At 54.5% G+C, this 17,874-nt stretch overlaps 1 protein-coding gene across 1 annotated transcript in view; it reads right to left on the bottom strand.

The window, feature by feature from the left end:
* PLEKHA6 (pleckstrin homology domain containing A6) overlaps window positions 1-13,515 on the bottom strand; it is a 136,587-nt gene extending 123,072 nt beyond the window's left edge. The window contains exon 1 of the mRNA XM_034767269.1: window positions 13,394-13,515. The gene's annotated coding sequence lies outside the window, so the exon portion shown is untranslated. The remainder of the gene's footprint in view (window positions 1-13,393) is intronic.
* Window positions 13,516-17,874: the final 4,359 nt, after the last annotated feature.

The following is a 17,874-nucleotide window of genomic DNA, read 5'->3' as shown; positions in this document are numbered from 1 at the left end:
GTGACACTGAGTCAGTGGCAGAGCTGAGAATAGGACCCAGGAGTCCTGGGCTCCCCAGACCCTGTTCTAACCCTGACGTTTTTGCCCTGCAGTGATCATGCACGTTGACAGACAAAGCGCTCTGGGTGCTGAACAATCACAAAAACAATTTCTCGTTCATTAATAAAAGAACTTTTTTTTTTTAAAAAAAATTAGCCCTTTGTGGGGGGGGGGGGGGGGAGCATCCCATGAAAACCCAGCTAGCGGTGTCTGTCCAGCTCTCCTGGCTTCACCCAGAGCTGGGGGACAGCGTAGTAAAGCCCTAGGGACAGGCAGATTATGCACATTTTCACTTCATTATGCAGGGCTCCTTTTCCCCGAACTGCTCTGTCCCCAGGACCCGATCCAAAGACAAGTGAAGTCAATGGAAAGATTCGCATTGACTCTGGATCAGGTCCTGTATGTACAGAGACACCTGGTCTGCTGCAGTCCACAGTCACTTGCTATGACTGACAGAATATTCCCATCCCATCTCCTAGAACTGGAAGGGACCTTGAAAGGTCATCGAGTCCAGCCCCCTGCCTTCACTAGCAGGACCAAGTACTGATTTTGCCCCAGATCCCCAAGTGGCCCCCTCAAGGATTGAACTCACAACCCTGGGTTTAGCAGGCCAATGCTCAAACCACTGAGCTATCCCTCCCCCTATTGGGAGAGGCGTGCTAGGCACCTCGCAGACCCCCGGGAGCATCACCCATCTCCCCCCAGCCTATGAGGCAAGACTGTCTCAAGCCCAGTGTGGGCAGCAATGGGGGGAGAGGGGAAGAAGAGAGAAGTCACCAGACCCCCTGTGCCACCCCTTCCCTTCACCTCCACCTGTGCTCCAGCGCCCCGTAATGGAGAGCACAGACAGCACAGAACCCCAGCAGTGAGAACCCAACGGCCCATGGCGAGGGGCACAGAGCAAGGGATCCCAACTGAATGCTACTGCCCAGGAAAATCAACTGCCTCCACCACCCTCCCCAACTAACACCAGCCCTGATACGTGCATGTCTTGCGCTCTCTGCGTCTGATCTGGTTGTGCAAGGACACATTCCCGCAAGCACAATCCAACAGGCCCTGCAGTGGCTTCTGCACAGGCTTAGAAGAGTTGTAGGATGAGAGCTCAGACCACACGGCCCGTCCCTCCCCAGCAGCACCTGCACTGGGAGAGCCGAGAAAGCCCTTGGAGGCAAACTGGTGGTGCGCTGTAATTAGGTTTCACCAGCTCCAGCACTCACCCAGCCCCTGGGACTGACCGCCGCTTGTCAGCCATCAGTTACATAGCCAGAGGGGGTGGGCCCCTGCCTGTTCTTATATAAGACACTGTCACCTCTCAATGTATGGAGGCACCTGGGTTAAGATTTTCTCACACTGACTCCTCATAAGCTGCGTCCCCTTTCGCAGCTCAGTGGGGGGGGGGGAGGGGGGATTGTTCAGACCAGTAAGAGACTGAAGGACAATCTGGAATGGAGAACATTCCAAATTGGGTGGGTTTTCTATCCGTATTCTGTAGCCGCCTGGGATTTTCTGCCCCCTCTCACTGTTCACAGTCAGCATTCTTGCCCCCTTTTGCTTTTTCTTGCTCTAGCAGAGGACCGGTCGCCCCAGGAACCAGCAGGCTACCCCCCACCAGGGTCCTCTTGCAAACAGCCAGAACAACATGCCCTACTACCCTTCCAAAGGAGGGCGAGCAGAGGGCGAGTGGGCCGCAGACTATATCTGTGGGCACGTCATCTGTGGTACCAGACAGCCGCCCCCCCCCCCCCCCCCCCCCCCCGAAACACCCAGATAAAGCATGCCAGAACAATGCTCTTCCAGACACGCGGCCTGGCGCTGAGAACGACAGACGAGAGAGTCAGTCCCAAGATCAGCAGCAGGCCGCTGCCGGCTGGGGAGAGCAAGTGGAACTGGTATATCAGGGCTGGCAGCGCCGCCCCCCCCCCCCGCTCCAGTGCAGGAATATGGATGCTGTCAAGCTAGTCTTGGCTTTGCAACTCCTCCATGCTTGGATGTCACTCCCAAAGGGAGCTCGGTAACACTGCGGGCTGGGTCCCTAGCCGTCTACACTCCCTGCAGCGGCTGACTTCAAACCTTTTCATCGTCCATCCCGATCTTAGTTCCAAGGCGGCACCTCCCACAGCCGGCCCAGCTAGCAAGAACCAGCGTGTGCCACCAGAGCCAGCGCGTTCCTGAGGCTGACTGCCTGAGCCTGCGGGGCACGGTCAGCTGCCAGTGAAGTCACCTTGCAGAGGGTATCAGCAGCCTGCAGGATCAGCCCCTAAGCGTGGGGGAGGGAACGGAGGGCAGCAGTTCTGCGCTGCCCTCGATTCCTCCGGGCTGCACCGGCGTCGACCTTCCCTTCCCTTGAGCGCTAACGGCTGGGAGCCCCTCCGAGCAGGGCTGGGGTGGAGACTTTGATCCGGGCACCCTTTCTGCACCGCCAGCGCTGCGGCTGTTGAACTGTCGAGGGTTACACAATTAGCCTGGGGAAGCGAGTGCTGACCCTGCAGGAGGGACAAGAGCCTCTTGCTGTTTGGCAGCAGCGCCTGTCCCTGCTCATCCTGGGAAGCCACAGAAGAAAAAAGGAGGAGGGGGCCTGAGTTTGGATAGCCAAGGAAGGTGAAGGGCAGCCCAGAGAAATGATACTGGGGGGGGAGGCTCATCCAGCCTGGTTCTCCCATGAAAACGCTCCATGCTCCACTCCGACCCAGCACTCGGAGAACTGATGCTCCCAACCCAGCTTCCTCTTTGGATCATACTCCGACAGAGCCACCCGAATGAGCACACTTTTCCTTGTCTCGATCTAGGCCCTTCTTTGGCTTCCCCCGCTGTATTATCGGAGCCCTCACACTCCCAAGGGAGGGAGGCATTAGCCCAGTTGCACAGCCGGGGCATTGGCAAGGCCCTCGTCTACACGTGGAGTTATTCCAGAATATCCCCCCGGGGTGGACGCTCTATTCTGGACTAGGCCTGCCTTGTTCCTGTCCACGGATTACGCTAACTAGGAACAATTCCAGAAGAGCAGCCTCACTTGAAGTTTACATGCTACCTTGAAAACATGGGGAAGTGGGGAAAGCCACAGAGGAGCCAACCCAAAGTGCTGGGGACCCGCCAATTTAAAAGCAGCAGCACCTGGAGTCGGGCAGGGAGGGCGGAGGATTGGCACCAAAAGGAATCCTCCTGCAGGGGCAGCTCTGAGGAAGCCAGCGCAGGATACACCCCGGGTACCGCCAGCTCAGAAGGAAGTGAGCTGGGAGGCTGGCTCTGCGTGAGAGGGGGAGGAACCAGGCTGTTTAGCAACAAAACAGGGTGTTTGTCGACATGGAGCACGGGTTGCCAGCCTCCCACAAAAGCCGTCTCATTATCCCCTAATTACTGCCTTGGCAGCTCCTGCAATTAACGCCTGCCTGAGTGGCTGCTGTAGGGGGAAACAAAGGGTTAGAGACACATTACAGTCAATCAGGCAGTGGGAGGGCCGATCAGAGCCCAGACCACCAAAGCTCCTGTGCTACAGGGCTCTGGAGGCAATGGCGGAGAACCCAGAGGCACGTGGTCAAGTCACTGAGCCCCTACCTGCTCAGGCCTAGCAGAGATAACTGGGAGTCTCTTGGACCAAACCCCAGAGAGAATCACCCTCTTCCAGCTTCCCTGATGTCATGGAGACCAATATGCTCTTCCTCTCTTTGGGTTTTGGGGGGATGCAGTTAGGGTGACCAGATGTCACGATTTTATAGGGACAGTCCCAATTTTGGGGGCTTTTGCTTATATAGGCACCTATTACCCCCCACCCCGTCCTGATTTTTTACACTTACTATCTGGTCACCCTAGATGCAGTAGAACTTCAACCCCTTTGCTGGGAGGTGCATCAAGGGAGGATTCCCACCTGAGGCACGGAAAACTTGACAGTGCCAAGAGGGGACGTAGCAAACTGGGGCAGATTAGAATCCACATCTCCTGACTCCCAATGCCTTAATGGTAACTGGTCAAGGAGATGCGAGAGAGAGCAGAACACATTAAGATCCATTTGCTTCACTCTGATGTATGAAGGTGGCATCTAAAAGGTATTTTCCCCAAAAGTCCTTCTCTCCCCCCCCCCCCCCCCCCCCCCCCGCACTGCCAACTTAGAAATACCAAGATTCTCAAGTCTCTCTGGTTTCAAATGAAGGTCGCCTTGGATGACCCAGAAATAGAGAGTGGGAGGTCTCATCCCTTCTTTGGAGGATTAGGGTGTCAAATCTTTTTCAAAGAGCTTTCACCTTTGTTGATTTTAAGGCCAGAATGCACCCTTATGATCTAGTCTGACACTGACCAGCTAATCTCCGCCAGTGATTCCCACTTCCAGCAGAATTGTCTCCTGACTCTTTGCAAGGCCTTTGTGTTTAGCAGGGGTTGACAGAAAAGGAGAAAAACACCTACGAAGTGTTACACAACCTGAGTACAATTGGCTTCCTCTCTTAAGTAAGTTAGCTGTCGCTTCTTTGTATCCCCAACATCAAAACACTCCTAGCTCTCTACTCTACTGGAGTTTCAGGTTTTGACAAGAGCTGAATTTCTAGTGTAAAACCACGTTCCAAGCGTCTCTATGCCTCACAAAGGGCTCAAGCTAATTTTCCCCGCCCCTTCTACCCTAGGGTTACCATACGTCCTCTTTTTCCCGGACATGTCCGGCTTTTCGGCACTCAAACCCCTGTTCGGGGGGAATTGCCAAAAAGCCGAACATGTCCGGGAAAATGCCGCCCAGGCACTTCCCCTCCCGTGGCGGCTCTGCTCCTCCCCTGACTCTTCGGCTCTGTTTAAGAGCCGAGCTGCCCGAGCGCTATGGGCTTCAGGCAACCCCCATGCCTCCAGACCCTGCGCCGCCGGAGCCCGGGAGGGGAAGTGCCCAGCCGGGGGCGCAGGGTCCGGAGGCATGGGGGCTGCCCGAAGCCCAAGCGCTACCGGCTTCACGGTTTGCCAGGCAGCCTCCTTACCCTGTGCCCCCGGCTGGGCGCTTCCCCTCCCGGGCTCCAGCTTCGCTGGGGAAGCGCCGGCTGGGGGCACAGGGTCTGGGGGCTGCCCGGCAAACCGTGAAGCCGGTAGCCTCCGGCAGCCCTTTCCGCGTGGCTGGGAGTGGGAGGGAGGAGGGGGCGGAGGTAGGGTGGGGAAGGGGCGGAGTTGGGGCGGGGCTGGGGAAATGGGCAGGGCCAGGGCCCGCGGAGGGTCCTCTTTTTTTATTTGTTAGATATGGTAACCCTATTCTACCCCGCAACTGCAGGTCACCTCTAGCCACAAGTACTGTCCTTCCTTCAGCTCACTCCAGAATTTGCTCCACCCTGCACGCTGATGCTCAACAAGAGACAGACTCATCCCACCGCCACTCTGACTGCAATGCACAGAACCAGGGCTGCATATCAAACAGCTCCAGCCAGAGCCCTGCTGGAAGAGTCCACACAGGTGGAAAGAGGGGGAGAAGCTTTGGAGGGAGCTGTACCCATGGGCTAGGTTTGCTGCGGCCAAGCAGCAGGAGACAGGAACAGCCCTCTGAAGAGCTGGCTGGGCATACAGGGGGATGTTGTCTAGCCATCTTCTTCTTCTGCCCAGCCCTGGCTTGTGGGGCCAAAACACCAGGAGCAGAAGTGACTCTGTCTAGTACAGCAGTTCTCAACTAGAGGTCAGAGGCCCCCGGAGGCCAAGAGCAGGTTTCAGAGGGTCCGCCGAATAGGACTGGCATTAGACTCATTGGGGCCCACCGCTGCCCTGAGCCCTGCCACCTGGTGCTTGAACAGCTTAGCTTTGTGGTGCACCCCATGGCGTGGGACCCCGTGCAATTGCCCTGTTTGCTTCCTCCTAATGCCAGCCCCGGCTTTTATATGCAGAAAAACAGTTGTTGGGGCACAGCTGAGTCATGCAGTTTTTATAGCATGTTGGGGGACGGGAGGGGGGGGCTCAGAAAGAAAAAGGTTGAGAACCCCTGGTCTAGTACACTGGCAGTATGATCGACCCCTCCAAAACATGAGATTGTTAAGAGAATAGATGTCATGGCCTTTTTATTAATTAATTATTATTAGCGTTCTGGATTCTAACCCTTTTAGGTGCTGTCTGGTCACATGTTCCAGCTTTACTCTGCAGCTGAGGGCTTGCAACTTTCATTAAAACAAAACACAACAACCCCCCCACACGCACACACACCATTCTCCCACCAGGAGCTGCAACTTTAAGAAATATCTTTAAGACTATCGAGAGAGCTGGCAACGCTGTGGAAAAAAGGAACCACCAGCCACGGTGATGGCGGGGAGAAATGACAGGTAAGGGGGAGTGATTTCCCCCCATATGTAAAGCACAAGATATTTATTTGTAGTGTAGATGATTTATTTTCCTTAATCTGAAATAAAAGCACCAACATCAAGCGGGAGAGACAGCAAGCGAGCAGCGACTGCCTCTAACATTCCACATCTGGAAGGCAACACAAGAGAGTACTGGGGTGGCTGCAGGTAGAAGAAATTCCTCCCATGCCTAAAAGATACCCTGCACAGAAAGCTCAATGACAGCCTCTCCTTTAGTTCCCCTCCCCACCCCCCCCCCCCCCACACACACACCCCCCAAGGAGAAAATCCTGCAGGGCTACTAAGGGTTAACCAAGCCTCACCAGCCACTAGGGAGGATTAGGCCAAAATGCACATGTCTGGATGGTGTTTGCACTGAATTCTATTCCAACTGACATAAGGTCTGGGCTGGAGACTGAACAGGGCTCTGGGATCAGTCTGGCCACCGCCCAGGAGACAGGAGGGCATGCAAACACGCACAGAAGCCTCTCCAAACCACTACCAGGGAAAACAGGAGATGCTGGCATGGAGCAGCACTGCAGGATGCTAGTCGGAGGGAGCCAGTAAGCGGTGAGTGGCTCAGCAAGCCACCTGCTAAGACCGCTCCTGCACTGCCCGATGCCTTTGCCCTACGCCAGTCGAGAATGGAGGCTAGGGCAGCACTATCGCCTGCCATGGGATTTGACAAAGCAGTTCGTTGGCAAAGGGCTTTCCATGCACTGGATGCCCATGAAGAAGCCACGGGCCTGGATTTCTCCATCAAGAATGGGGCCCTGCTCCATTGGGCTGCAGCATGCATCGCCAGGAGAAGGCAGCACGCATCCCCAGCATGTGACCCCCAGACACAGGCACCTCCCGCACCATCTCCTCAGAACTCAGGCATCTCCCACCCCTTGCACCCTTCTTCTCTTGTACAAGATCTCTGCTGGGACAATCTCCTTTGGCCGCAACGGCGCCCAGCTCTGTTTCTAGATGGCACGATTCACAGAACCTCAGGCTCATCCCCTCTCTGGCGCTCCTGCCTCAGAGAATCTCACCGTTAGCCCTTCCTTCTTCCTCCCCAGCTTCTCCAAGGCCAATTACTGCTACCCTCTGGTTTCCATGGGAACTCCGCAGGCAAAGCTGGCTCCCCAGCAAGGTCAAAGATTACCCAGCGTGGATGCCAAAATGCAGCCGCAGAGAGACTGCCGCCTCCCCCGCGGGGCATGTGCGGCTGCTGGAGATAAAGCCTAAAGCCCAACGCACCTCCACCCCCGTCTCACCCACCCCCCGTCCTTTGGGAAGAAAGGGATGCAGGGCCCTACAGAGCCCTACAACACCCGGCGCTTGTAAACAACGCCTCCCACTGTGTTCAGGGGATCCCTCCCTGTCCCAAACAGGTTTGGGGTGAGGTCTCAGAGGGTGGCTACTGTATTCCAGCCAGTTCACCCTGCCTGACTTGTTAATAAACCCAGCCGGATGGGCCACTCTTCGCACGGACCACATGATAGTTACCAAACATTCAAGAATTTTAATACCTCTGCCCATCTCATCAGGAGTTCCAGAGTCCTACTCCTGACTGTGCCACCAGTTCTCTGGGTCCTGGGGTAATCATGGAGGCCAAGTTTTTTCAACCCTAAGTGCCTACAATTATACCTCTAACGAAGAGGCATGATGGCAAAGGTTCTGAGCACTGTATTTCCAAACAGAGTCAAAACTTCGGAGAACAAGAAGTGTCAGGCCGTTGATGTCAGCATCTAACATTAGGGGCCTGAGTGTGAAAGCGTTCAGCCTCTCTGTGCCTCAGTGTTTCCATCTGTAAGAGGAGGATGAGAACACTGACCTGCTTTCATGCATTAACGACTGTAAAGTGCTTTGAGGTCCTCAGACAAAAGGCACCACAGAAGCGTACTGTAGGCAGTTGAATAGCGTGCGTGAGAGCTTGTCTATAAGGCGAGTCAGTGCACGGCCAGCCAGGGCGTCAGTCTGCAGCACGCGAAGCTGCACTCCGGGACTTTTGCTGCACTGTTGCAGCGTCCACATGGTGAGTTACTGCACGGCAAGCTGGTGCACTGCAGGTTCACACCCTGACTTGCTAACACCGAGTCGACAAGCCCTCAGAAAGATATATGTATATTTTTACACACACACACACACACACACACACACTCCACTGCCATCTACTGGACAAAATCAGACTAGTTGACCTGTGCATCATACACCCCATACTGCAAACATCTAAGGGAGATTCTCCTTTAGCTCAGGGACCTCTGCTTTTGTAATCAGAGGGTCTATATTGGCCCTGGACATGAAGCTCTGAATAGTCATGGCTGTCGGCAGATTGAACACTCAAGTTCCTAGGTGCTGCAGATTTGTTGAAAAACATTATTGGGTTTTAATGGCTTGGCAGGCTGCCTCCTACTGGAATTGCAACTGCTCAACAGCTCCATTCTCCACATGGCTCATTCTGTCCTTATTTGCCATTTCTCAAGATGGCAAAAAACGCACTCCAAGACATTCCGAGTGATGAGAGAGTGGGAAAAATAGGACCAGAAGAGCAGCTGCAGCTTCGCCTCCAAAGAGGCACCGCTCTCCCCGCTCTGGGCTCTGCACAGCAGCCTGGAAGAGCTGGCCGCGTGGGCGCTCTGACAGCAATAAGCCTGGCTGGGGAAACAGGAGGTAATTAATTCAGATGTGTGTGTGTGTGTGTGTGTGTGTGTGTGGATGTGAAGAAGAAAAAAAAAAAAGCCATCTCCCTCCTCCTGAGGGGCTCGTTCCGCCTTCACTCCAGCCAAGTGCTAGAAAGCCAATAGGGTTTTATTAATTCCAGGCTGCAGAGCAACATGCAGTGCCTGATAATGTCCTTGCTCCAAAGGAAACAGTTTCCTCTGGTAAAAATAAATCCCCTGTGCAAGGCGCTCTCCCCCACTAGGGGATACGTTCTAAGGCCGCTTCAGCCACTAGTGATGTTTAAGTTTGCTGGGCAGCGGTGCCAGCCGTGCCCTCCATCTCCTCCTGTACATACGAGTGTGCGTCCCTGGGGACCTCTCAGGCTGGATTTCAGAACACGAGGACCCCTTCTGTGAACAAGGCAACATCCTTCCACTGAACCGCCCAGGAGCAACGTCTCCCCTCTGCTGGAGCATTTCAGTGAGGATTTGCCACTCTCGGTTTCACTTCCGACTCCCAGATCTGTGCGGATTACACAGCCATCACAGCAGCCATCTGGCAAGGGGGGTAAGCTATGCCCAGCGTGGCCTTGAGGAATAACAGGCTTGGAGGATTCACGGTGGGAGGATAGTTAACGTCACTCAGGGATCAGATGAGGCCAGGGCAGGGGTTGCTGGGCACCGTCCCAGGTGAAAGGTACTCTGTCTGTTTTTTATTGGACCAGTGAATTAATTTATTTACATTGGACTTCAGACCAACAGGGTCCTTACACGTAAACCTAAGACAGCTCTTACAATGCATCTCCCATCTGACCTGTCCATCTCTGCCCTAGGGTATGCCCACCCTCAGCTCCTTTGATGCACCTTACTCTTGCTCTCGATTTATTCCTGTACCCTCCCACACCTGTGGATACACCTCACTGCTGACCTGCAAATCACCCCCTCCCTCACGCTCCCAGTACAGCCCTCTTCCCCACCACAGCTCCGCCAATGCACCTCAACCCCAGAGCTGCCGCCTCCCCCTGCTACTCCAGTTCTGGGCTTCGCCTGAACAGAGAAACAGCCTGCCATGCAGAGTTGTATGAGGAGCTGTACAATGCCCACTCAGGCCGCGTCTACACAGCGGGGTTTCTCTAATTCCACCCAGGCACTGGCATGGAGCTGCTGGCATTTCGCTGAGCCCCACCACTTCTAGACACCACCAGAGTGTCTGCACGAAGACTCCCACCACTGTGAGCACAGATGGAGCCATACCAGTGGAAGAATCCTCAGTGATGAGGGGGATGCTTGAAGCTTATTACCAGTGCAAGACAAATGGAAGACTCGTCACTGAGTGAATTCGTGCAAATTTATTCACCCTGGGGCAGAGACAACTTGGGATCGGTCAATGCCCACGGTGAAATGCCACCGTGTAAATGCACAGCATTCTGATTGCCTGACTGGCCAGGGGAGATGGGATCAGCTCCTAATGCCCCAGAGGGGCCTAGAAAGCAAAGGGTGAACTGAGCCACATAGCTACTTCTGAGAGGCTGCTATTAGGGAGGGGGATCTCCCTTGAGGTTGCGGGTAGGGATGCCCCACAGAAAAGAACAGAGCTAGCCCAGAAGAGAAAGAGGAGATTGGAGCGCTGGGTAGAAGAAGCTACTTGGAAAGAGAGGATGTGCCAAATAGTAGAAGTTAAGAGGCAAAGGCTGTCCCACTCACCTCATTTTTATTCTGCTGGTCTCAGGTTTGTTTTGAGTTAGAGTGGGTAACAATTCACCAGCCCATGCACCAGCATTCACAGGCCCCCTCCACAGAGCATCCCAGACTCCACTATTGCATGGGAGTTTTCCTCCAGTCCTGCCCAGGTGGGGAAGGGGCTTTGGCACCTCCTGCTCCCATGATGCATCTCTAATCTTCGTTTCACTTGGACTAAACAGAATCACGAAGGGCAACAGGATGCTCAAGGGATTCAAAGATGGAGAATTTTGCCTCAAGGCCCAGTTGTTGGCCAGTAGGGGGCCTACATGACACAAATTTGCTGGGTTCAGTCCAACTCCTAGCGGATATGACCACAGTGGAGAGAAGCCGCCCCCCACCCAACAGTCCCATTGTGAGCAAGCTTAGAAGAGGACTGTATGTGCCGGGGGGGCTGAATTCCCCTTTCACCCATCAAGCAAGTGCACCAGGCCAGGCCAGCAGCAGGGCAAGGCTCGCCTGTACCAGGCCTGCTCTGGGGACGGAGAAGCAGGTACTCTCCAGAACCGTCAAGCCAGCTCCTGGCACCAGCATTAAGTTCACAAAGCAAAACTACATCACAATGTAATAGACTTGATGATGCATGCGAAATCGGCCCAGGTGATGAATCAGAACATGTTCCTTGAGGTTTAACAGCAACATACTAAAGCATCACTTGAATGACAGGCTCATAATAATCAACCAGGATTTATTCCTTCAGCCTATGCATGGTAGAACATCGGCGTGCACTGGCTAGTTAAGTTCATTTGGGATCTTTAATAACAAATACACATAAATAAGTATTGATCATGGCTCCTGGCAGAAGAGGAATGTGCTTTTTTCTGTTGATAAGAGGGAGGTAAAGACACCAACAATTGGAAGTCCCAGAGACAGTCTGGGGTTTCCTTTAAGTGTCAGACAATATCTCAGACGACATCGATCGTGGTCTGTTTAGGCTGCAGCCTAAGCAAAAGCTCTCTCCAGATCTGCGACTAGACCCAACAATGCATGGCTGTTAGGGAAGATATGGGGTTGGCCCATTACAAACAAATCGGTAGGCATAGAGGCCTCTCTGGACGTCACTAGACTGTACAATGTGGCCATTTTGGACTTCAGAGGGGCAGCAGACATAGAACCCAGATCCTCCTGTTCCCAAAGTCCAGGCCTCTAGCCAACAGGCTAAAGGACAGTCTCCAACCACACTATACTCGTAGGACATGCAGTTGAGTAAGTCCAGGTCCATTCAGTAGAGCGCAATGATAAATATCTATTACATTTATACATCCCCTTTTGTACTAAAAGTACACACACACAGGAATCACTTCTGCAGCACTGAAATGCAGCCATGGCTGGTGCAGAGCATGACAGCTGTTGTTGGCACAGATGCATCACACAAAAACACAAGGTGAAGAAGAATTCTGTATCCAACTGAAACTGCAGGGGAAATTTAGTTCAGCAGAATGTAGCAATCCACATTGGAATTTGGACAAGACAATGGGTCTCCCCATCCCCCACTGAAACATGCCAGGGATCTTTAGTGAACATAACTGGTCAAGGCTCAGTTTTGCCTGGCATCTTCTCCAGCAACGTAGCACTGCTGGGGCACTGGCTACAGGACTGTCTTAGAGGGTAGAGTGCCACGTTCTCAGTCACCACCAGCACTCCCTCAGGACAGCACACGGACTCCAGTTAGCCCTTCCAAGCAGCATCCTGCAATGAAAGCACATTCTCTACGGGAGAGAGTGCAGTCTAATGGCCAGAGAACAGGACTGGGAACTCAAGTTCTAACCCCAGCTCTGCCACGTCACTTCCCCTCTGTGCCTCACTTTCCCCACCTGGAAAATGAAGAGCCGGTCTCCCCCGTTGCCTCACAGATGTGGTGTTCCCCCAATCTCACCGGCTGTGCTCTCCCTCTCTCACCATATCCCAGGCCCCCCTCTCTGAACGTACTCTGTCCCTTTGGACACTGTTGTCTCATGCCTACAGACCTTGTTTCCACCAAGAGGACATACACTCAGAAAGCCATTTGCACAAAGGCAGGGCCCACCCCTGGCTGCTTAGATCCCCTTCGCTTAAGAAGGGCTCGGGTCCCCAGGACCGGTGGGATGCCAAAAACCAACTGACAGAGACTGACAAGCTCCTCGGGGTGTCACCACAACAGGGACGCGAGATCACTTACAGCCTCATGAGAGCCCATCAAAGCCACCTCTAGGGACATTCGTCCACTCGCACGCTATAGACACACACCCAGGCCCGCACCACGAACGCGCAGAGAGCAGGGGAGCCTCTTGCTGCCCGTGAAGCCAGCCAGCCGACACACACCGTCCCCAGGAGCACGCACTGGCTGGCACGTTCAGCCCTGTTTGTGGCAGCAAAGCTCAGTAATATTCATGGCACAGCGCAGCAAGACGGCGGTCCAAAGAAAGGGGGGGGGGGGGGGGAGATGCAGTTCAAACGCAGGCTGCAATAGACCAGGAACCTGGCATCTAGAAGCCTCCTTGCCAGGCGGATTCCCTGCACTGGAGGAGGGGAGCTCTGCGCTTGAAATATTTATCCCTCGCCCTGGCTATAATTAGCATCCTCACAGCCTCCATGATCCAGGCACCTGCCAGGGAAGCAGCGCAGGTCGGGCGCCGTGGTGAAAGCGGTTGCCAGCACAAGACTGTGCATGATGTCAGCTATCCGAGGCATTAAACAAGGACTCACCGTGCTGCCGCTCCACGTCCCTCCTCTCCGTGTGGCTAGATCCCAAGCCATGGTGACCCTTCCTTGCAACTTCCTCCAGCCAGATCCCCTTCTCCTTCCCTGCAGAGCCCCCTGGGGAATGGAAGCCGGTGTCTCTCTCCCCCCCCCCCCCCCCCCACCCCCCCCCCTCCCCTGCTAGTCACTCATCTCTGTCTCCAGACAGTCACCGGGCTCAGCTAGGCAAGGAGATGCTGCTGCAGAATCCGGCATCCTTCCCTGGGAGCCGGAGCTGGGCATGCTCCATGCGCTCCCTAGGGTACTTAAAGGTCACGTGACGCCTGAGCTGTCATTTCGAGCAAGGAGTAAGTAGTAGGGGAGCAGGATTAACTCTGTCCTGGCCCTAGGAAGAGCAGCGGCAGCAGCCACCCGCGCAGCTAGGTGACCCCTTACAACCTGCCAGGCCACACAGTTTAATCACTACCGTCCCCCCATGGAAAGGTGGCTAATGTAGGGGATGGGGCCACGCCAGAACCCCTGACCAGTGCCCCATCCTGCAGCCTGGACTCCCACGAGTAACCCCGCCGCTGTCAGTGAGGCTACTCGACGGAGTACGTGCACCAGGATCCACCCCGTACAGTGGGGCTGGGCGTGGATTTTTTGGCTAACCCTTTGGGGTTTTTTGCTGCATATGGTTTTGGTTAAAACCCAAACTGCTCGTGACACAGGGTCAGTTTTGACAACTCTCCTGTCTGGAAGAGAGCTTTGAAATGGTCACCGTGCCCCATGTTGACATTTTTGAACCGGAACATTTCAGTTTTTCGAGTCAAAATGACTTTTTCATTTAGAAATTTGAGCCAATGAAGACTTAAAGGGATAAAGAAGAGTCAGAACCCGTTTCAACTGATGCGAACTCAACAACCTTTTGGTTGGCAAAATTTGAGGTTTAAACTTTTCAGCCCGATTCAGGATAGGAAGCGTAGGTCAATCCTGAAAACGTTCACAGGACAGGAAATCAGGTTCCTGCCCCACTCTCCTGTACATCACTCAAGGCCTGCAGTGCCCTCTCTCACCAGTGCAGGATGGGCATCAGACAGTGTCTTTTATACATGCCACACGACTGGGCTCTACCCCTTCCCCTGCGAAACAATTCCCAGCTGGAAAGATCTCTCTATGGGGGTGTCTGTACTTGGGTTCTTACGGTGGATTTTTCAGTAACACTCAGCACTGGTTTAACTCAGCTCCCATTAAGTCAGTGGGAGGTTTACCACCTATCTCAGGTACTTATCTGGCTCCCACTGCTGAAGTATCTGGACATATTTAATGTATTTATCCACACAACACCCCTGTGAGGCAAGGCAGGGCTATTATCCCCATTGTACAGGTGGGGAACTGAAGCACAGAGAGACCAAGTGACTGTCCCATGGCCACACACAGAGTCTGTGGCAGAGCAGGGAATTAAACCCACCTCTCCCAAGTCCTAGGCTAGTGCCCTAATCACTGGGCCATCCTTTTATCAACTGCAAGGCTGAACCCTGCTGACAATGCTGAGTGCTTCTGAAATCCTGTGCACATCCACGATCTAACATGTGTTACTATAACAGCATTATAGAGCGTAGGCTGCAGCTTAAGGTTAAAACCCTGCTGGGGCAAATGTTTACATGTTGTCCACATTCACTTCCGTCCCGATGCTCCCAATTACACCCCCAGCAGCAGCAGAGAACACGATCAGGGGGGTTGTTTGAAGACTTAGCTGCCTCCGGGGAAGCAGCTGCCCACAGCCACCTTGGGTTTGGCTTGGGGTCGCTGGGAAAGGCTGTCTCTAAGGAGCACAGTCTAGAACATCTGGATGTCCAGTTATTGATGCAGCATGGACATCAGCGTGAAGGGGAACTGGTAACAAGCTGATAGGAGGGAAGAGAAGCAGTTAGACAGACAGACAGACTCGTCCTCAGCAGCCAAACACTCTACAGCTAACTTTCAGCACAACCCTAAGTGGACACAGGCCTCTTTAGGACACTGATTAACCAGAGTGTCTGGCCGTAACTGTTCACTGTTGTCCTGTTTGAGCAATAAGAACCTCACAGTACCTTGCTGAGCAGAAGGGTGAGACCCCAAGATCCTGGCGCTCAGGGCTGCACTTCAGAGCCAGAGATTTTCTGAGCAACGGGCGGGCGGAGAGTTCTTAACTCAAGAGGGTCCCTTGCTGGTGCAGGGACCTGGCACACAGCACTGCCCGGTTCTCCCTGCCCTGCCGGGGACCACAATGTTAAGAGATGTCACCATGCCAAGGGGGGTGCGGGAGGCAGGAGAAAGAGAGACTATTCCCTCCCAGCTCCAGCAGTGCAGGGCTCTCTGGTGCTGGGAGCCCGGGCAGAGCAGAGCCAGAGATGTAGCTGGCACAGGGTGGGGGAGGGTCACAGGTTCTCTGAAAAGAAAAACACCCTTGATCCTCTAATCCGTGTTAGCCTGAAGCTTTAGGGGCTGAGAGGGGATTGGCTTTCACTGAATTCCCTGCCCCACATCTCCAAACCCCTCCCCCACAGGCGATGGGCTGAGGACCCAGGTTAACCCCCTCCCTGCCAGGCTTGCCACTAGTAGGGCTAAGGTGACCTTGGACCAACAGCACTGCTAATGAATAGCTAGGTGCAGGGCCTGCTGCTTTAGGGATATGCCAGCACCATCCTGGGACATGCCTAAGCCTTCCAGCCTGAGTCAACAGACTAGGGCTAGCAGGGCTCGGGCTAGCGCTCTAAAACGTGTGTAGACAGCAAGGGGCTCGGGCTGGAGGGAGCTCAGGCCCTGAAGCCTAAGGAGGGGCGGGCTTCAGCGCTCCAGCCACAGCTTCAAATACAGCTAATTTTAGAGAGCCCGCTGAGCCCTAGTGACGCCACGCCAACATCCTGTGTAGGCATATCGTTCGCAGTCCCTTCCCCTGTTCCATCCGCCTCGCCCATCGCTGACCTCTGACAACAGCAGGCCCCATACCCCCACCGTAAGTTTGGCCTTGTCCTGCAGTCCTCTCCCCCACTACCAAAAAGCCCTGCTCCCCACCCACCCCACAGCCCAGGCAATTCTAGGGGCCCAAAGCCAGCGCTGGGAAAACGTCAAGGGCAAACGCAATTGGCGAGGCAGGCTGTTCTTAAGGAGGTGAAAGTTACATCACAGCCACGCGCAGAGGAGGAAAAGGGATATGCCAGCATACGGGACCAGGGGAACCTCACGAGCACCCCTGCATTGACACCAGCGGCTGGAGGGGCAGGGGGCTTGGCACAGCTCCTGACAAGAGTCAGCCCCCAGCTGGGTGCTGTTTGAATCCCTTACCCCTCACCACAGTGGGAGAAGCCTTGGCCCCAGGCCAGTGGTCAGTTCTAGAGCCCCTGTGCCTAGGGCCCCTGCTGCCTGCTCTGAGCACAAAAGGGCCCTTCTTTTGGGGGGGCACAATTCTGATGAACAGAGCAAGGCGAGGCAGTGAGAGGGGAAAGCACTTTCCCCTCGCCACCTCCGTGCCGGGGAGAGGAGTCCAAGCCCCCAGCCAGCACAGAAGGCAACGGCCAATGCTCCCTTCCTCCCCAGAGGGCCAGGCTGACCCAGGGGGCTGGAGCAGACAGGGCAGGGAGCGATTTCACAGAGCCAGTCACACTAAAATGGTGGCTAAGGACCAATATAGTAGCCCTGGTGCTAAGCTGCTCACTTTTACCACCCACCACCCTCCCCCCCTGCACCACACACCGGCACCAAAGGACACTCCATCGAGATTCTGCCCACCATGCATTTTACCATGGAGGGTTGCGTCTCACGTGGGTGGAAATGTGAAGGGACACACATACACACACAAGTGCACACACAGACCTCTAAAGCTGCACCTTGTGCATTTCCTGCACACTTTGGCACCACCTCGTGGGAAGCTGTTGCAAATGCGGCCACATCGCCAGCACCTTGCATTGCAGAGCGCTTTGCAGGGAATATGCAGATAACGTGGAGAGCAGCAGGCAAACAGAACTACACAGAGCACAACAGACAGGAGGGGTGGCACGGGAGAAGCCAAGGCACCTGAACAAACCCTCTGCTTATTGCAAGTGCCGCCTTATTATTGGGTAGCTCCAAGGAGCCCAATCAAGGCTCCGAGCCCAGCAGGACTGTGTGCTGCACAAGCAAGTAACAGAAGACAGTCCTCGCCCAGAGAGAGTACGATCTAGGCCGCTAATCAGCCACCTTAGGATTTTTGATCTCTCGAGGTATTTATTGCAGCCAGTGCTGTGGCCTCTGTGCACTCCGCAGAGCAGATAGGTGTAGAGATCTCCTCGGAAACGCCAGCCACGCAGCGAGCTGGAACTCTGCTTAGTGCCTTTGCAGAAAGGAAGGCTGAACCAAGTGCCACTGGAGCCATAATCCTCCCATCTGGGGCATCAGCATCCTTTCCGCAGCAACCCATTGCAGAGTCACAGATAAGATGGGCCCGATTTAAGGCAGGAAGTAAATCGGGGAGAAAGCAACACCCCCCA

The sequence above is a fragment of the Trachemys scripta genome, chromosome 4 (assembly GCF_013100865.1).
Source record: "Trachemys scripta elegans isolate TJP31775 chromosome 4, CAS_Tse_1.0, whole genome shotgun sequence".
NCBI lineage: Eukaryota > Metazoa > Chordata > Testudines > Emydidae > Trachemys > Trachemys scripta.
Note: the sequence above shows the minus strand (reverse complement) of the source record. Positions and strands in the feature narration are given on the sequence as shown.